General features: G+C 45.5%; 1 protein-coding gene across 2 annotated transcripts in view; it reads right to left on the bottom strand.

The window, feature by feature from the left end:
* The window catches only part of LIN28B (lin-28 homolog B), a 104,623-nt gene extending 99,161 nt beyond the window's left edge, over positions 1 to 5,462 (bottom strand). For both annotated transcript variants that reach the window (XM_055811010.1, XM_055811011.1), the window contains exon 1: positions 4,991 to 5,462. The gene's annotated coding sequence lies outside the window, so the exon portion shown is untranslated. The remainder of the gene's footprint in view (positions 1 to 4,990) is intronic.
* Positions 5,463 to 19,552: the final 14,090 nt, after the last annotated feature.

The raw sequence follows: 19,552 nt of genomic DNA, 5'->3' as shown, positions 1-19,552 counted from the left end.
TCTAACAGTGTGAGTCACTGTTTAACACAACTGAACAAATAAAGTAATGCAATGGTCATTTTTAATGAACTTTTGTGCAGACACATCATGAATTCAAATCAGAAAAAAGCCCACAGGAACATCAGTGATATACAACTAAAATTCCACAGTCTCTAAAATCAAAGATGAAAATCTTGAAAATCAGTGCACACATCAATATTTGAAGTAGGTACAGGGGACACAGCATCTGAAAGAAAAGCAAAATCCTACTATGCATTAGAAAAGTACTAGTGACTACAAATTTTAACAGTGTAATTTGTGGGTATTATCCTTAGGTGTTGCAATACTGCATGTGATCCAAATATACACCAAATGTTACGTATAGTAAGTATATTTATTACATACCTTTAGAATATTTATGAAAACATGTTTAGTGCAAATGTGATATTAACATAAAAATTGAAACAATCCCTTCAAATTGTTAAGAACCCTGAATCTTAATTACCGAGACAATAACTACAATGCATATAATAAAATCATAATTGCATACATGTACTAATTACACAGTCCGTTTTTAGGTTACTGCAGAGCGACACAGAGAATGCTGCAGACTGGAAGCAGGATTTTTGGGAAGGGAAGGGCTTTGCTACAAATAACAAGTATGCGCACGAATGCCAAAATGCACGGACCTGCAATTTAACTTTATAAAGTCACAGTATGTATCATCAGGAGAAAAAAAAGGTCTATTCTAAGACCACTGAAAAAGCAGAAAAATGGCTATACACTCTGCCCTTATTTCTCAATTACAAATACTGAATTTGATTGTAGATTGTAATTATTAAATGTTAAATTAAGAAATGTATTTAAATGTTTAAATTTAGATTTATTTTTATCAGTAGTACAAATAATTCCATATTACAGCCACATTCAAGAAAGTAACTGTGTAAAACTACCTCTATTTCTCTGTTAAAATTGACTAGTTAAATATTACACTCCTCGCTTTTCTGTATAATTAAGCTTTTGTTCAACCATGAAAAAACTAGAAACTGATTGCTTGAAAATGAGCTGCATGACCTTTGTCCCTGTTTCTCACCTCTGACCTTTAATTTGAAGACACTGCATATCAATTCATTCTATTTTTAGAAGCAGAATATGAAAATGCCTGTATATTTTTAAAATTATTATTCTCCTGTATAAACCACATCAGGTTGTTTTTGTCTTTTTTTAGCCTCTACACATCAAACCAGAGTAGCGTATTTGCTTTTCATTGTGCAACTGCATTTGAAACGCCCAGTGTGCAATTACAGAAAATGAACACTTGTCTCTGTGGTGGAAAGAAGGCTTTTTCTTTTTTTAAACATACTAGAGATGCTGAAGCACGTTAAAGTGAACTTAGGGAAAAAAACCTTCTAGATTGCATGCCTTCCGAGATTTAACTGTCTTTTATTAAAGAGAGGAAGACAGAAAAAAGCTCACGTCTGTGTTTGTATTGCTGCTAATAGATACTTGTTTTTCCTTGAACCTTCCCCATACCAAGAGTGGTTTATTTTGTTCTCCCCAATGACATGCTGTTTTGATACTAGCTTTCAGCACGCCCTTTCATAAACTGAACCTGTGGTTAAAAATAGCAAATAGCAAGTTCCTGCCCACTTGCTGGTTTCAGCTGCACTTCCATTTTACATAGGTAACACTATGCTTCGCAAGTTGTTTACAAAAAACCTTTATTGCTGGAAGGGCTCTTTCTCTGAAGAAGAAAGCGCTGTAGTATTTCTGTCACTGATTTTGCGACCAGCATTCAGTACCAGAGGGATACGGTGCGTTACATAAAAGCTTTTGGCGAGAGCATTTCCCTACCGTGACCCCTTGCGAACGGTGCAAAAACACGCGAGACGAACAAAGGCGCAAGCACCACCCGCAGCCGTGCCCGCGACACCCGACCCGTCCCGGGGCCGGGGCCGCGGCCGCCCCGACACGGCTGGCGGGATTCAGCACCCCGGCCAGCGGCGGGGAGGAGGGGCTGCCGCCCGCCCCCAGCGCCCCCGGCCGCGCAGCGCAGCGCAGCGCCGCCCCGCCCCGGCGGCCCTCGCCCCGCCTGGCCCGGCGGGCCACCGGCCTGCCCGACAGCGCAGCGCGCCCGGGCTCCTTCCTGAGGGCAGGACGGTTCCTTTGGAAACTGCCTCCCGCCACGGCGCCCGGCTCCGAGCGGCGCTGGGCGCCTCGCCTGTCCGCGCAGCGGCCGCGCCGTCTTAGCAGCGGTGTCAGCTGTCGCTCAAAGAAAACGCTGCCACGGAGTTACAAAAAGGAAAAAGAGGAGGGACAAGTACTTTAACCACTCGGGCTTTAAAAATGACCTCTGTGCTTGGGGGTGCAAGCTGGAACACTGCTCGTGACTGCATCCTAGCACTGGCTCAGGCAGCAGCCGTTCAGGCCTAGGAGGGAGAGGGTTTGGGGCTTCCTACTTCATTTATTACCATCTTTCTTCTCCTGAAATTTGTAATACATGCCAGCTAATACACTTCAAGATTTAAACAAAAAAACCAAAAAAAGTTTTATCGAAACCGAGATGGCAGCATGCACCCTTTACAGAATGTGTTTTTAAAACGGAGCAGACAACAGCTGGTTTTGTCATACCCCCATGGGCTGCTTTTACTGCAGCTGCATTTTTGTAAGTACTACACGGGACAAACATCAGCCACCATCACAACTTTTATCACTACATTCGTTTCACTACAGCAAAGGAAACTTGGCATCCTGGTGTATTAATAATTAAGATCATAATTTAATTCAATATTGACTCTTGCTACTCTACACCAAGGGGAAAAAAGCCCATCATTGTTCTTTAAAGAACTACAGCTCAGTTGCACAACTTATAAATGGTTTGTCAAACAAACCTGTCAGTGCTGCCTCCTCTAAAGCTTTAACGCTTTTCAGTGTTTTAAGAATAAATGACTTGTAGTTTTGTAAAGCAAAGCATACAGGTATCAGCCTAAGCGTAAACATACCCTACTGCATTTTAGTACAATACTATATCCGGATACCACTAAAACTACACAACTGTATTTAAATGAACTACAACCAAATTTAACTACAATTGTTTTTTTAGTATCTGATGACTTGTTCATGACAGGAAATTTCTCCACACTTGCAATTACAAGTAGTGTTTCCAGGCAAGATGTGAAATTCCAACACAGGCTATTAGATGGGGCGGGGGGCACGGGGGACACGGCACTAGAGCAGCCCTGTGTATGGCCTATTTAAGAAGAACAGAAGGATCAGTTATGTAAGGAAAAAGCATGAAGCCTGTAAACAAACGGGTAGAGCGTGCTACTATTTCGTCCCATCACTGTAAGGACATCATACATAATTTACTCACAACCATTAACAAGGTAACAATTGGCAAGAGAGAAACAAGTAAATTAATCAAATCTCTTCAGGTAGTATGTTTATCAGATGAAAACGGGCAACTCCCTCACGTTAAAGCGAAAAGATTTAAAATCAACCTAGAGTTTTCAGGTTTATTTAGGAATTTTGCATTTTATAATAGCCTGGGCAAAACATTTACGTGCACTGCTGCCGCGTGGTTATTTTTAGGTTAATGTACTCATCTGCTGGCCGTTTGGCTGACCCTCACTGTGCGACTGCCCCAGCCCAACGGCCGCAGCCCGGTACCGGGGTTGCGTGGTCCAGCCCCGGCCCGCCCGCCGGCAGCCCGCCCCGCCCCCGCCCCAACCGACTGCGCCGCCTCTCCCCCGGGCGTGAAACCAGACAAGGAGAAACAAGGCGTTGTGGAGGCACTTCTTGCAGTTTTATTTCTTCTCCTTCGCGCTGCGTCCCGTCGGCACCGGCAACTCCGCCTCAGAGCCGGCCGTGAGGCTACATGTGACCGTTACCTGAGAAGCCCGCCCGCGGCACCGCCGGCGGGGACGCGGCCCCGCCGCCTCCACACCGCCCCGGCTCGGCCCTCTCCCCGCAGCCCCGTGGGGCGGCCGCCGCAGAGGGAGGGCAGCGGCCGGCTGCGACCCCTCGCTCCCTGCGGCGCGGCAGGGAACCATTCAAAATGGCGGCCCCGCCACCACTCACGTTTAAACCCCCCGCACCGCGCACACGGCGCTACGTGTGACACCCGGCAGCGGCGCCCGCCCCGGCCCCTCGCCCCCGCCCGCCCCGGCGGTAGTTACCACAGGGCGGCCAAACCCCGCGCCCTCCGGGGCGCGCCGCCGCGGCCCCATCCGCCGCTCCCCGGCCGCCTCACGGCGGACGCGCCGCCCGGCGGGTCCCGCGCCGCCGTCCGTCCACTCTTCTCCCCGGCCTCCCCTTCCGCCCCGGCCGCCGGGCTCCGGCCGCCCCGCGCCGCTCCCTGCCCGCCCCCCCCTCCACCGGCCGCGGCGGCTCGCCGGGCGGTCACCGCCATCCGGCGGCGGGGCGCGGGCCGCCCCCTGGCGTCGGGCTGCCGCACCATCCCCGCGGCCGCTGCCCGGCCGTTAACTCGGCCCCGGCCGCCGCCGCGGCGGCGCTGGCGTCTCTCGGCGGGGCGCTGCGCCCCGCGCCCCGCTCGGCGGCGGGGGCAGGCTCGGTCCCCCCACCCTTCCCCTACTGCGACCGCTGTCGTCGTTCGCGTTTGACGTGCGGAGCGGCCCGGCACCCCCTTCCCCCCGGCCTGGAGGGGGAGCCGCGGCTCGGCTACCGGCAGCCAGCCGGCAGTGGCGGCTCCGCTCGAGGGCAGCGGCAGGCGGCGGCGAAGGGAAAAAAGGTGCGAACCCGGAAGTACACCCGCCACGCCGCCCGCAGGGAAGCACCAGCGCCCCAGCACAACAATGCGGGGCCACTTCGCCTCCGCCCGGCGCAACTTTTCCTCCGGGATCGGGAAAACCCGCCGGCCGCCCCCTCCCTGCAGCCGCCCGCGGCCGGCGGGAGGCGGACCCGCGCACGCCCCGGCAGGTGCGGCGCCGGCGGGAGGGCGAGACCCGGCGGCGGCCGCGCCGCGAAGGAGAGGTGAAGGGAGCTCGCTTACCTCCCGCACGCCATGGTGGCCGGGCTAAGCGGGGCTGCGCCTGCGGCTGCCGCGGTGGGGAGGCGAGCGCGGGGGCTGGGGGCACGCACCCACCGACGGGCACCCCTGGGGGCTTTGCCTTCTCCCGAGCCGCGCGGAGGAGGAGGAGAGAGCGAGGCGCTGCGGCAGGAGGGAACCGGTGCTCACGCCGGGAAGGCGGCGGTAGCCGGCGAGGAGGGGCGGCGGTGGCGGGCAGACGCGGCCCCAACGCTGGCTCACGCCGCAGCCGCCGCGCACCTGCCCGCCGCCCTCCCCGCGGGCGGGCGGGCGGGCCGGCGGGCGCCCGGCGGCTGCGCGCGGGGGCGCTCGAGGGCAGCGCGAGCCGGCGGGCGGGGCGGGGCGAGGCGGGGCCGCCCGCGCCCAACGGGAGCCGCCCGCCGCGCCCCGGCGCCCGCGCGCAGCCCTGCCCGCGCCGCCCTCCCGCGCCGTCCACCTCCTCCCGCCCCGCCCCCCCCGCCCCCTTCGCGCGTGGCAGCACCGCGTGGGCCCGGGTCAGCTCACCGCCCCTCGGCCTGCGCTCGCAGGGGTCGAGGGTTCCCCGCCCCCGGGAGCCCGCCCGGGGGCCCAGCCCGCCGCCGGCCGCCTCCTTCCCCCGCGCGGGGAGGCACCTCCCCGTCCCACGGTTGCGCGTGGCGGCGGGCGCTCGGCTTCCGTGATTGCACCGGCTCCGCTGCCCCGGCACCGGACGCCCCCGGGGCAGCGCGTGCAGGCCGCTCGCGCTGCCGCCCACCCCCAGGTCTGCCCCCGCGTGGAGGGCCGTGCACGGCTCGGCACCGCCCTGACCCGCTGCGGCCGTGACCGCTGGGCCCCCCGGTGTGCCGTCCCCGGCCCAGAGCGGGCGGGCGCTCTGCACAGCTGGCTTGTCCAGAGCTCGTCGGTTCCCAGTTGTCCTGCGCCACGACTGGGTTCCTTTCCCGGCATGTGGGCCGTTACTGATCCCAAAGTTTCATTTTCCCAGCTCGTTGTGACTTACCCACAGAGTACCCCGATGGTAGCTCACCTACTGTCGTGAACGCTCTTCACCCAAGGGTATATAGTACATTGTTCTAGAAGGAGCAGGGTTAACGGAGCTTGGCTACCTGTGGGTCAGTGTTTCACACCCCTTCTCTGCCCAGGCCCTGGACGTGGGCTCCAGCAGTCCCCACTCCCACATGCGCTAGCAACACGGAGGTGGTTCCCGGCGGTGTGTAGGCGGGCAGGCTCACCAGGCGCTTGTGCTGAGGATTAGCCGACTGGTGAAGTTACCTTTCCTCTGCTGGGGACACTGATAAGTGTCTTCTATCTGCTGATTTCATGACACTTACTATTTTCAGGTCTTTTATGTTGAATTTGGCTGAAATTGTAAAAAGGGTTCAAAAGTTATTTGGGAGCAAAGAGGTGAATAATGAATGCAATTGCATTTTGGTAAGAGACCAAGCAAGATCACGATGCGAGGTGTGGAGAGGATGCCTTTTTGAAGTGCTCATTTCCTGCTCTGCAGAGAGCCCAGCTCACATAGGTTTGTATCATTAGGCAGTAGTATGTCTGCCATGATCGCGCCTTCCCATTCTTGGATTTCCTTTGTGGGCTCAATTTTTGAGGCTCCAGTAAGACTTTCAAGAACTTCTCAGCACTTTGAGTACAATTAAGGGCCCAGTCAGTGCTAAAATACTTGCGTAGCTATTTATCTTCTTTTTCACAAAGAAAACTTTACACAGTTTTGCTATGTGATCTTAGCCTGTGATTAAAGAAGCTATGGTGCTTCTTGAGCCTTCAAATACTGCACCTTACTTAGCCAAGAAAGGTTTTGTGTTGGACAGACAAATATTTTTTAAGGCTCAGGAGCAAATCTTGTGCAGGGAGTCACTAAATGATGCCATTCCACTTGAGACTTATTTAGGCGCAGTCCTAGCAAGTTCATTCATTTTTTCCAGATGACATTTAAGTAGCCACGTTTTGCTAGTACTCCTAATATTTGACTCTATTACCTAAAGTTCTAATGTGCAGTCTCTTTATAATATATATATAAATATAAAAAAATAGCCCAATATATAGCTATATAACACAGCTGTAGCTATATTTTGCTAATAGTTTGAGAATGCATGATCTCTGCAAAACAAACAAAACCAAACTATGGTCAGAACTTGATTTCTCACTTAGTTTTTTTATTTATAGATCTGGAAGAGTTCCTTCCTGGTCCCTGATATTTGTGTTGAGATATTTTTGCAGAAAAAGTAGCTTACCTATCTTTTGATTTGTACCCTCGGCATTTGACATAATCTAATTCTATAGCGAGTTTGTATAAAACAAGTTATATACAGAACATAAACAAAATTTAACTCTTTCAATAAATAAATGAACTGCAAACACCTTGAAAGGCTTTGAAAATGCTGCACAATCTTTTCTATTACTTTCCATTTCTCAGCTGTTTTTTCACTGGGCTTGTTCATACAGTTTCCCCTGAGAACTCTATGAAAAATCCTATGCAGATTAAACAGTTCTAGGCATTTTCATGAGGTACGAGATATTTTCCTAAGGTGACCTGTTAAAGTGACCCACCATCCCTGGTGAAAAAGAAAAAGCATTGAAGATATTTTGCAAAAAAAACCCCACCAGTGTTTGAAAAAGCACTTTTATTTTCTTATGCTATATGTTCCACCCAAACCAAAACATTTAGTCTATTTGTGTTGTGCTGCTATCAAAAATAATTTCTGTAATAGTTCATGAAAATATGCCATAAAATAATTAAATATAATATTTTTCTAGTGAGTTCTACTAAAGCATTTTCACTATAGTAAAGAAAAAAAAAGAAAAACATTCAGTAAGTAGCGCTGGTTTCCATTCTGTAATGGTGTCTCCAACTGTGGGAAATATTCACTGAATGTTTGAAAAGAAAGTGCTGAGACGTTGATCGTGGAGGAGTTTCTGAGGTTCCAGGTAACATCCTCTCCAGCACATTCCTGGGTTTCAAACCAGCCCAAAGCCAGAGCTTTTAGACCAAGAGCGGTTGCTTCTATTCCACCCCCGCTGCAGAGTACATTTACTCATTTCATCCTGCAGAGAGAGTCTTCCGCTCCCACAGCTTTGTGCTGCTTCAGGTTTCCCATCCTTCCACATTTATCGTCTGGGTGTTCTATTTCAATCATGCTGTTTTCTTTCCTGACGGTATCATCTCCCAGTTGCCAGCCCCTTTATTAGTCTTGCCGTATGCCAGCCTAATCAGGGTCTGAGTAGGCACTTCTGGAGATTGTGTATAGGTTTATCTGCAATATTTCTACAAACTTATTTTTTGTAAGTGTGTTTGTGTCAGCTATTATTAAACTTGTATTAAAATCTCCAATTATAAGATAGTTTTCCAGTTGCTTGTATCTTCAGCAAGCTAGCTCTTTAGTATGAAATTTTGCATGCCTCCTGTTATAGGCTGTTTACATATTTTCCCAGTCATTTCCAGGAAAAAGAATGAAGAATACGTATTTGGTGCATGTTAAGGTATTATTTTCTTCAAATAGATCTACCAGTCCCAATATTTAGAGCAGGCACTTCAAATCTGGTTTTAAGGCAAGAAAATGCCTTTTGTTGTTTGTGTGGGTACTCTGTTCAGATCTGGCTGGGCTATAACTCCATGCCAAACGGCAGTTTGCACACACTGAGAGACTTTCTTAACAGGTAAAATTTACAAAGCCTTGGGTCCAACGAGAATCCAAGTTACTTCCAACGCTGAACGCCAAGCAGCCTATGTGCATCGGGTCTTCTGCAGCAAATGGATAGTTCATATACACACTCCCCTGCCTTGTCCGGGCTACAGAATCTCAGGGAAAACTTTCCATGGATGGTTTCAGCTGCTCCTTTTCCCGATCAGGTTCTTTTTTGGGAACTAAGAACGAGCAATTTCCCTCTCTTGTCCTTTTAGTGACCCTACTGCTAACATGCTGGAAGCATGAAGGAAGAAGCTATCCGAGTCAAGTGGAAAATAAGACAAATGCAAGACCAGGATGACAAAAAAAAATAATTAGATTAAGATTCTCCTGAGATCAGGACTGTTCAAGGGCAAAAGGCCGTGTCTAGAAACTGGGGAGCCGAGGCAGAGATTCACTGCCCAAGAGCATTTCACCTCATATCAGGGTGTTTATTTGCCAGCATAGCGAAATCCACAAAATGTGAAGTATGAGTTAATGAAGACCAGGGTTACTGTTGGCTGGAAGAGCTGTCATGTGTATCTGTGGGAAGTAGCAGCATCTCTCCTGTTAGTTGTGAGGGGCAGGGGCCGGGGGTATGCGTGGGGGAGACTGAGACAAAACCATGAGGGAAGCATGGGAAGTTCGTGGGCGAATAGGATGCACTAAAAGAAGGAAGAGAAAAAGGGTCTCAGAATGGAGAAGGGAAAAAACCAATTTAGGTGCTTGTCTGCAAAATGGAGATTACAAGAGTATTGAAATAGATTTGATAAGGAACTGTGGTAGACAAAGGCAGAACAGAAACGGGAAAAATTTGAGTGGAAACAGTATCCACGGCTGCTATGTGGGGGTCCTGCGTGCATCCCTGCTTCCAGGCGTGTGGCTGCCTGGGCTCAGGGACAGCTTTAGAGATACTATGGCTGGTAGCCTTGAAAGAAAATGCTACAAGAAACCTCAGTGAGGGTCTGCTGCTCCTTTGACCTGGAGCACTTCTTAAGCTTAAGCTCCATTGCAGCTGTGCTGCAGGCGCGGCCATGTCTGTTGATCTGGACCCTGATGGATGACAGGTTTGACCTTGGACCTGCCTCGTCTGGCCGCCTGGACTCTTGTCCTTGGTTGCCACCAACAGACCTGCTCTGTGCCCTTGTCAGTGAGGCCCCTGCCCCACAGGCCCTGTGTCACATGTGTCTCCCGGATCCCCTTCCCCAGCAGGGCAGCCTCCCCTCGCTGCCCCCAGCACTGTGCACTCACTGTGGACCTTTTCCTACAGCTGCAGGTTCCACCAGTGGTCTGAGGAGCAGTAACGCAGTAGGATTGCAGTAAGATTTCTCCTTCAGCTTTGCAAGGTGTGTACCAGGTATATACCCTAACGGTCTCAAGCCTAGTGATAAATCATATGGCTACCATACTCCATTTGACCTCCTTGTCATTTATTTTTTAAAAACACATCAACTCTACTGTAAAACTCAAACAAAGGAAAAATACTGCAGTTGCAAAGCTAAGTGTTCCTTGCATGCTGGCAGCCAAACTGATATAAAATGTGCTATAGAAGGACCCTGGTGAGGCTCTTGTTTTCTGTTTCCTGTTTTCTTTCCCCCAGAACTGCTCATGCCTGATGAAGGCCCAAGCCGTGCTCTGTTTCTTAGCTGGCAATGGCTGTATACAGTTACAGAGCTTTCTCTTTTCTCCTTTTAGGCATTAGTCTGCTTCTTTGCCATTTGGGATTGTTCTAATTTTTTAATGACCCAATGAAAATGTTAGTAACAGAGAAGTTTCCCGTTTTTCTCCTGTCTTCCTCCTGTTTTATTTGCTTTTGCCAGTGGGGCCAAAGAAAGGAAGTGATTTTTAAAAGTTAGTTTGGAAAAGCTGTGCCAAAATATGCTGTTCTGCTTTATTTTGTGGCCTTGTGAAAAACATACCACATTTTATGAAGCTTTAAATTTTAATATAAGATTCTCAAGAACATTCCATTTGCCAGCTTAGACAAATATCTCAGCACATGAACATTCAATATGGTAATCAGAGAGAAGTATTTTATCACAAATGCCTTTTTAGATATTTAGTTGCAGCCAAGTCAATTGTATTTCAGTCAAACCTTTATTACAGGCACACTAAGAGCACTCTGCCAAGCCTCAATTGTTGACTTCTCCACACCTTTGCTAAACCAATATTTACCACCTTTACAAGACTACATTTAATTCCAAACCAGTAGCTATTTTGCCTTCTTCAAATGCTTGATAATTTCTGTCCTTGTTTAGTGGCTCAGATACACTAATTTGAAAGGTGAGGTTATGCTTGTTGTTTAAGCTGGTGCAGAAACTGAGTTGTGTGCATCAGAAACTTGCCACGGCATCAGCTGGTGATGGGTTGATCAGGAAGGCCAAACTGAAGAGGAAGCTGTGAACCCCCTCAGTCAGTGCAAGTCCTGCTTTCTGCTTTCTAGGCTGAGGCCACACATGCAATTCCAGAAAAAGTGTCGTTGGCTTGGGTTTTCCTATTTAACGTGAATGAGCATGCCACGTGTGAGTCACACAGGTATTGGTTTTACATCAAGGAAAAAGATGACTACTTTGCTCCTGCCATAACAGAGTTATATTGGACTAAATCCATCTGTTACCCCCATCATGTTTTGTTTCATGGATGGAGGATCCTGTGCCAGGATCCTCGCTGCTGATTTGCCCTTTCAGGGATATGAAGACTCCTTGGCCACATCTGAATTAACAAAATGAACAGGGCCAGGGCAAATGCCAAAGCACTGGTTGTGCATGGTCCATAAAGTGGGTTTGTGTCAATCAGGCCTTGTCAAAACAATTGGTGCCAGGCTGTGGCTGGGGAACTGGCATGGGCCAAAGCCAAGCCCTAATATGCAGATTGCTTTTGGTCTGTTTGAAGACATAACTGGTTTAAACCCTTGGCTGTAAGATGTGCCAGGATAATTAGCCACAGAGTCAGAAAATGAGCACTGTACTGTTTTATTTACTGATATAGACATGGCCTTTAGGTCTTGACCCCATCATGAGGTAGGTTGGTGGGAGGAAAGGAAGGGAGGTCTTTACTATGAGGACCCCTTTTGTAAAAGCCAGCTCCAAAAAGAACCTAATAATTGAGTGGTTGCTGGTCTCCATTGCTTCTATATTTTACATTACACTGTCACTGAAGAAAAAGAAGATAGTAGGGAAGGAGTAAGAGCTCAGGTCTCCTTGTGTGCAGCTGACTACCCAAAGCAGTAGTTTGCAGCCAGGTTTTTAAATGTTTATTCTACTTCTGATCCCAGGATTCTGACTTCTGTTCAGTCCAGTTCAAACAGAAAGATTTGAGCATGCCTCTCTACAGAATAATTATCAGAGTGGTGCTTATGGCACTTTTTAAAAAGGAAAAATAATATGTAGCTTTTCATCTAATGCTCATCGAAAGCAACAGCAACACCAGAGTCTGGTGCAGGATGAAGGGTTTATGGTAAACCTGAGTTAGTGCACAAGATCTTTAGACTTAATTATTTCAAAAGGACCACAGTCATGTTCAAATACTTTTTTAGGAATTCAGTGACATATACTTGGTTAACCATTAACATTTTAATGCTTTTTAAATCTGTATGTATAGTCTTTAGGAATAAAAACCATAAGAACATTTTAGCTTAACGTTAGGAATAAATTTTATTTTGTTATGACCAAGACAGGCCTGTGGGTTTTATTGATTTACACTGTATGCAGGTTTCATCAGCTGAAACTGTCTAGCTCCTTATAGCAGCTTGATTTAAGGAGTTTGAACTATTTTCCTCAGGGAACTGCAGGCTCAAAAGATTGAATTGTTAGCTGGTAGGAAAAAAATACAGAACATTTTTCAAAGTATACAGTGGTGAAGAAAGGAAATGATTACTTGGAGTTGGGGCGTAGAGTGAGAAAGTGCCTGCTTCGTGCATCTGTGGGTGGTAAGCCACAGTTGGTTTATACATTTACTTTGTTTCTTCATGTACCATTACTCCATTCACAAGAACTAATTACAATCACTTAGGTCAGTGTTTCTCTATTGAATATTCAAAGAACAGGTAGAGAAGTTAACAGGATTTAGATTTAGAAGGAGCTTCTCTGCATCTCCACCAGACTAGAATAATAAGCAACTAGAATAATAATTTCTAAGTTTTAATTTTCAGCATCACTTTTATTGTTAATCATGATTTTAAAGAGTGAAACCTTAATTGATAAGCAAGGTTTAAAGTGCTCAAAAATATTGTCTCAAAAGATTTTGCTTTACTCCTGGTTTACTTCTGCCCCTTCAGTTTGAGTCAATTAGAATTCACTTGTAGATTAATTGCAGAAGTAAACCACATTGCTGAAGGGTGATCTGATTGAAAGATACGCTGATTCAAATGGAGACTGCTTTCATGCAGGAGAGTGTCCCTTCAGATTTCCCATACTCTTTTAAATAAAAAAATAAAAAAAGGCAGTGGAAATAAAGCATGGTGTTTTAACAGATTTTGAGTTATTTTCTGACTTTCTTTAAAAGCCAGTATAGTTTAAGTCCCATTGAACTTGCAATCAGAACAAATTTGGAAAACAGGCAGAGACCAAGTTAAAATGTGAATGGGGAAGGAAGCATGGAATGGAGATCGTAGCAAATCCTACTGACTTAATGTTTTAGATATGCAAAGAAAGTGACAGAGAGAAAAAACACAGAATGAAAAGAGAAAAAGAGGTGTCCTTGGCCAAAGTAAAAGCTGAGCTAGGAAGTGGAGGATCAGCTTGCTGTAGGAACAGAAAGATCTCGGGACTTTTTCCAGCACATTCTGGAGTATAAGTAAAAAAGGCATGTCTGAGGCTCAAAATAAAGCAAACAAATCATTTAGCTACAGAAATGTGATGGAGGCAAAGATTCTCCATACAGTCAGGGAAAAACTACTGATGATGAAAAGGAGGGCAGGGAAACTGGAGCGTCAAATATCTGACGATCACTGAAGGACCAAGCAGAGTGAGTACTGGCAGTATTCGGCTGGTTAATGAAGCCACTGAAGAGAAGGCTCCATGCCAGAGCTGGGTGGACATGGGGGAGGAAGGGAGACAGGGCTGACACTCAGCAGCTGGAAAGCTGGGTAATGAACTGTGAATGTATAAGAAACATCCAGGTGTCTGGCATTTTTCTCTCTCAGGAACAGAGCACTGGCATCATCTGATCGATAGTCTGAAGTTATTAGGCTTAGCAATATAGGCTACTGAAGTGCAGAGCTAAATCCATTGCTAGAAAAAACTCCACTGCAGGCGATGGAAGTATCAAAGAAATTATTCTGGACCACCAGTACTGCAATTTATATAGACTGGTGAGTGTTAAGTAGCCAAGCGTGTAACTTCTAGTTTTAAACCTTGTCCTTTTCCCCAAGCAGTTTATCTGTACTTCAGCAACACATCCTTCATCTAAGGAGTTGAAAGCTGCTCTTTTTGTGTGTTTCTTTAAGTACCATGCCTCAGTTTTCATGTGATAAAGTATCCCTTCCTATACATAGCTCTATTTTAATTTATCAAAACACATATTCCTGAGTGTCCTGTTCCTGTCTTATTACCAAGAGATGAAAATGGAAATGACACAAATCAGTGGAGAGACTTTTCCGCCCTTACACATATGATTGATTATTCATGCTGGGAAATTTTACCCAATAAGTAAGTGTGGAAGAATCTAATTGTGAATTATTTTGATGAAAGCACATTCATATATAATTTTCAGGTTATTTATTAGCAGTGGCTGCTTGTGATCCTAATTAAAGTAATAGTTGCAGGTGACCCAAAAGTAACGGAAGAATGACCATTTCCTGTGGCCCAGTTTCATGAATGCATTATCTTCCTTCAAACCTAGATTTCTGCATTGGGAACAATAACATACTGACACTGTCTAATGAAATCAGCCTCAATTGCCCTGACCTTTGGTTTACTCAACCTTTTGCTTCCATCGTTAATTATATGTGCTTCAGAGTTAGTGTAGAGGAGATGATTTGATCATTATTAAAAACCTGTCAAGCTTGCTTTCTTCTGAAGAAAGCGGGAAAGCTAACAAAAAAGCCTGGAAAGAAGTAAAGAGATAAAGCATTTGTGAGCAAGATGAAAACTGAACTCTCTTCACCATGGAACAGTGAAGAGATACAAAGCAAGGGATGGATAAGACATTCTTGGAAAAAGCAGAAGATATTTACTGATATACATAGGTTTTGTACTTGCTTTGGTTTTTTTTCCTTGCATAATCAAGTATAACACCAATAAAGTATTATGACAATCATCTGGAAGATAATGACACTCCTCTGAAACATAATCAGGTGTACAGTAGTTGCAGCATAGGAAGTAGCTGGATTGCTGCAAGACATCGACATATTTTGGTCCTGACCTAGAGGATCCGTTTTTGCAAATACGAGTACAGTTTGGAAAAGGTATAGTCTCGATGACAAGATACCTGTCTCAGAGGCAGGTTTTTGTTCTTTTCCCAGGTCTGGTCTCTTTTCATAGGGGCAGCTTCTCCTGCATAAAAATTTGAGCCATTCACTAAACTGGAAGGGCCATGTAAAAAGAGTATTCTGCCTCAAGGTGATTCTGGCATAAATGGTGCCTTCCCTCACTGGGAACTGGCCTGGGGAATAGGCATGGCTGGTGTACATGTTTTTTTCAGCTAGATAATTTTTACAGAGAGGTGAGTTTTTCAGTTAGGTAAGTCCCATGGTTATGGTTCACTGTGCAAGTGAATGAGAGTAAGTTGGGTAGGAAGAGGGGAAAAACAGCCCCACCTGTCATGTCTGATTTAGTCCCTGACTTGCTGTGTTCATGCGGCAGGAACAGAGCTATTGAAGGCTGCTGTGGACATAGCAGGCTCTGAGCTGTGATAATGGCATGATGAGACAAAGACTTGGGTGAGAGAGTGTCGCAGATGTTCATTCTGTCATGATGCAGCTGCTACTCAGTTTCCCTTTCAGGTAAAACAGTGTAGCTCAGTAGCTTAAATGGAAGAGGTCTTTAGGATACCTTAAAACTGTTCTTCATTGCTCAATCAACAAAACAGTTCCCAAACAGGATCACAGAATGGCTGAGTTTGGAAGGGACCTCTGGAGATCACCTAATTCCGCTCCTCCACTCAGAGTCACCTACAGCAGGGTGCTCAGAGCCATGGCCAGTCAGGTTATAATATCTCCAAGAACAGAAACTCTGCAACCTCACCAGGCAACCTGTGCCAGCATTCAACCACCCCCCCAGTAAAAACGTTTTTATGCTTAAATGTAATTTGCTATATTTCAGTCTGTGCTCATTGCTTCTTGTCCTGTCACTAGATACCACTGAGAAGAGCCTTCTCCAAGCTACACAACCCCAGCTCTCAGCCTCTCCCTGTATGATAGACGCTGCAATCCCTTAATCATCTTAGTGACCCTTCGCTGGACCTCGTCAACTTATTATATAGATATACAGGACTATAACATCACAGTGAACAGTCACAGTTGACAAGTACTTTTTAGAAGCATATGCCTTTCCCAGATGACAATCACCTGGTCTAACTGCATACTTCAAGTATGTGACATTGTTCAGCAACTTTCAGTGCCCTTCTTACCCTTTCAAACATACTGATAACCTTCACTGCTTCAGAACCTGCCATATAGAGAAGTTAACTGGGGTATAGCCTTTTCCAGCTTGTCTTGAAACACTAATTGTTTCTAGGAAAACCTAAAAAACACTGCAAATACCCCTTCCAAGATCTTGGTCTCTACCAAATTCCTTTGAACCTTCAGGATTTTATCAAAGATTAATTTTTATTTTTGAAAGGAGAATTACTAAGAGAAAAGCCTTTATTTCCTGGCATCAGTTAGCTCCCCTATGCAATGAAAGACCTTTTAAGGCAGATTTATAGCTTGCAACAATCATGTTTGAAGAACAGGTCATTCTCGAAGTGTATTCCAGGATTGATGGGAATTTTAAACTTGAGATGCATTCTACATAAGGGGACAGACTTAAATTAAAACCAACAAAAATGTCCACCCCTTTTCTCCTTAAAAGTTATGCTAGCTTTGATAGGGGTTTTCACACGGAGAGACCTGGGTTGCTCTATTTTTCTATGAGACAAACACCAGAAAGAGCCTGCACAAAGACTAAAAAGCATTTTAGAGAAATGAGAAGCTTCATAAAGATGAATTTCATATATGAAAGTGTTACAAGAGCTTTTTCTTTGCTCTTAGTGCAAAACTGGGAGGAATGGTTGATTGATAGATCAGATAGTTACATTGCCGTTCAGAGAGACCTGAAATGGGCTGAAGGCACATCCTCTAGGTTCCACAAAGAGATGCAACCTGTCCTGCACCTGGGAAGGAGCAACTCCATGCACCAGCACATGCTGGGGCCTGACTAGCTAGAAAGCAGCTTGGCAGTAAATGAGATGGTGATCCTGGTGGACATGAAGTTGAACTTGAGTCAATGTGTGGCAAAGAGGGCAACAATATCCTGGGCTATATTACAAAGAGCATCTGGAGTGATGGATCCAGTTCTGGGCTTCGCAGTACGAAAGAGACATGCTGGAGTGAGTCCAGAAATGGACTGCATAGACAATTAAGGGATTGGAGCATCTGTCAGATGAAGAGAGGCTGAGAGAGCTGAGGCTGTTCAGCCTGGAGAAAAGAAGGCTCAAGGAGACCTGATCAATGAGCGTAAATACCTGATGGGGAGAAGAAGACAGAGCCAGGCTCTTCTCAGTGGTGCTCGGTGCAAGGACAAGAGGTACAAGCAGAAATACTGGAAATTACATTTAAATATACTTTGAAGATGATCCAATGCTGGCACAGGTTGCCCAGAGAGGTTGTGGAGTCTCCATCCTTAGAGATTATAAAACTTTGACTGGACCCAGCCCTGAACACCCTGCTGCAAGTGACCTTGTTTTGAGCAGAGGAGTTGAAATAGGTGATCTCCAGAAGTGCCTTCCCACCTCGGCGACTCTGTGATTCTGTGATCTATGAAATGAGGCAAGCCATGTACAAGATATCACAGTAGTTATGGTAAAAAATGATAAGCTAAGTGAAATACAGGATATTGAAAGAATTTTTTTAACTCTGAAAAGATTCACAGATTAACAACATTAAAGAGAAAGGAAAGGAAAATCTTAGCAAATGGAGGGAAAGAAGGAAATGTATCAAGGTGGAAACACCTATACAGGCAACGTAGTTAGAAACGAGACTGTTCTGTAATAAACATGGGGTGCAATAAACACTAAATAAAGGGGTCCTGCAGAGGATGGACAACAGAAGAATGTATGTTACAAAACCAAAAATATATAATCATCAACGCAAGGTAAGGTTTTAATAATAACAAAACAGTAATGAAAGTATTTAACTCAAATGGTGCCTATCTTCCATAGGTTTGCATGAAATTTCACAGAAACAAAATCCAAGCACGAAAACATACCTGGGAGGGAAAAGGCTTGATGCAGAAACAGAGCATTTTGCTAAAGGACTCTCTATTACAGACTGGTTTTAGTCATGATAATAATATATAAGCAAAAAGTTAATTGCAACCTAGAAAATGGAACTAAGCACAAACATAACCAGAACTAGCATAAACTGTATAAATCATTCAACACTGATAATGAAACATAAACCCAAACTCTGCCTTGAAGACAGATACCTGCAGCTCAGCTGGAGCTATGTCTAGCTGCATGGGGTCATCCGGGTGGAACAGCTTGCAAGGTCAGTGCTCAGGTAGGGCTGTGTCAAAATTAAGAAAACTGAGAAAAACTTAAGTTCTTCTTGACTTAGGTGAAGAACACATCTGGCCAAGTCACTTGGGTAACTCCATGCTGTCCAAGTAGAGTTTGTGATGATGGAATATAATACAGAGTTAGTGCAATTAAAGTGCATTATACAAATTGGAGCTGGCCACTTAAGTAAGAAATTGTCTGCTGAATTCAAACCGTGGCTTTAAACTGGTCTCCCAAACGTTTTTGAGAGCAGAGGCAAACAGCTTGGCTATCTAGTTCTCGTCTTTCAATTAAAAAAGCAAAGGAAATTTGGAAAGTTCTCTGTTTTCTGCACCGTGCAGCCCATAGAGCTTTTAAAAAATTGTCATGGAATGGGAAACTGTCTCCTTCCTCAAATCTACTCACATAAAACAGTGATATACCATATATTGTGGCATGTAGATCTAATTTTGTCACCAGGAAATATATTAATCAGTTAAGTTCTACTGGAGCAGAGAAAACTGCACCTCAGGACTAACAGACTCCCTATCTTTCTCTGCCTCTTGGGCAGTTGGCTTGTGGTTGCCAAGCCAAGGTTTGTATTGCAACCTCATAACTGGAAATTGTGTCCCCCCCATCCTAACTTCTGAGCTGTGCCCTAAAATTGCCAAGAAAAGATCTAATTGTTTCAGTGTTAGTGCAAATGAGTCAGTTCCTGTGTTCAGACCCATCTTCTGGCACTGTTTTGTTTACTACTGTATGTGTGTACCCATGTTTCTCATCCTAGTATCTGAATAGCTCATAGCCGTTAATGAATTTTATTTCTTATGACAGCTATGAAAGAAAAAGAAGCATTCTTCTAATTTTACAGATAGGAGAAATAGACTAAAAACCTGTATGTTGTTATTGCTGATGGCTATATGCCTGAGTTGGAAAGTGAAATACTATCACTTTATTTTTAGCTTAGTGGCTGCCTATTTATTAGATTATTTTTTCTTATAAAGTAAAACCTTAAAAAGTTAAGCAAATTAAATTTGATTATACAAATTTAGAGATTGATTAGGTTGTTAGCAAAGCTGAAAGAACTGAACATTTAAAGATTTACCATAGATCACTGAGATCAGAATAAATAAAATATCAGAGAGAACATCTGAGCACATCATGTGTAGAATTTTATGTTTAAGGAAGTGTT

The sequence above is a fragment of the Falco peregrinus genome, chromosome 7 (genome assembly GCF_023634155.1).
Source record: "Falco peregrinus isolate bFalPer1 chromosome 7, bFalPer1.pri, whole genome shotgun sequence".
Taxonomy (NCBI): Eukaryota; Metazoa; Chordata; class Aves; order Falconiformes; family Falconidae; genus Falco; species Falco peregrinus.
Note: the sequence above shows the minus strand (reverse complement) of the source record. Positions and strands in the feature narration are given on the sequence as shown.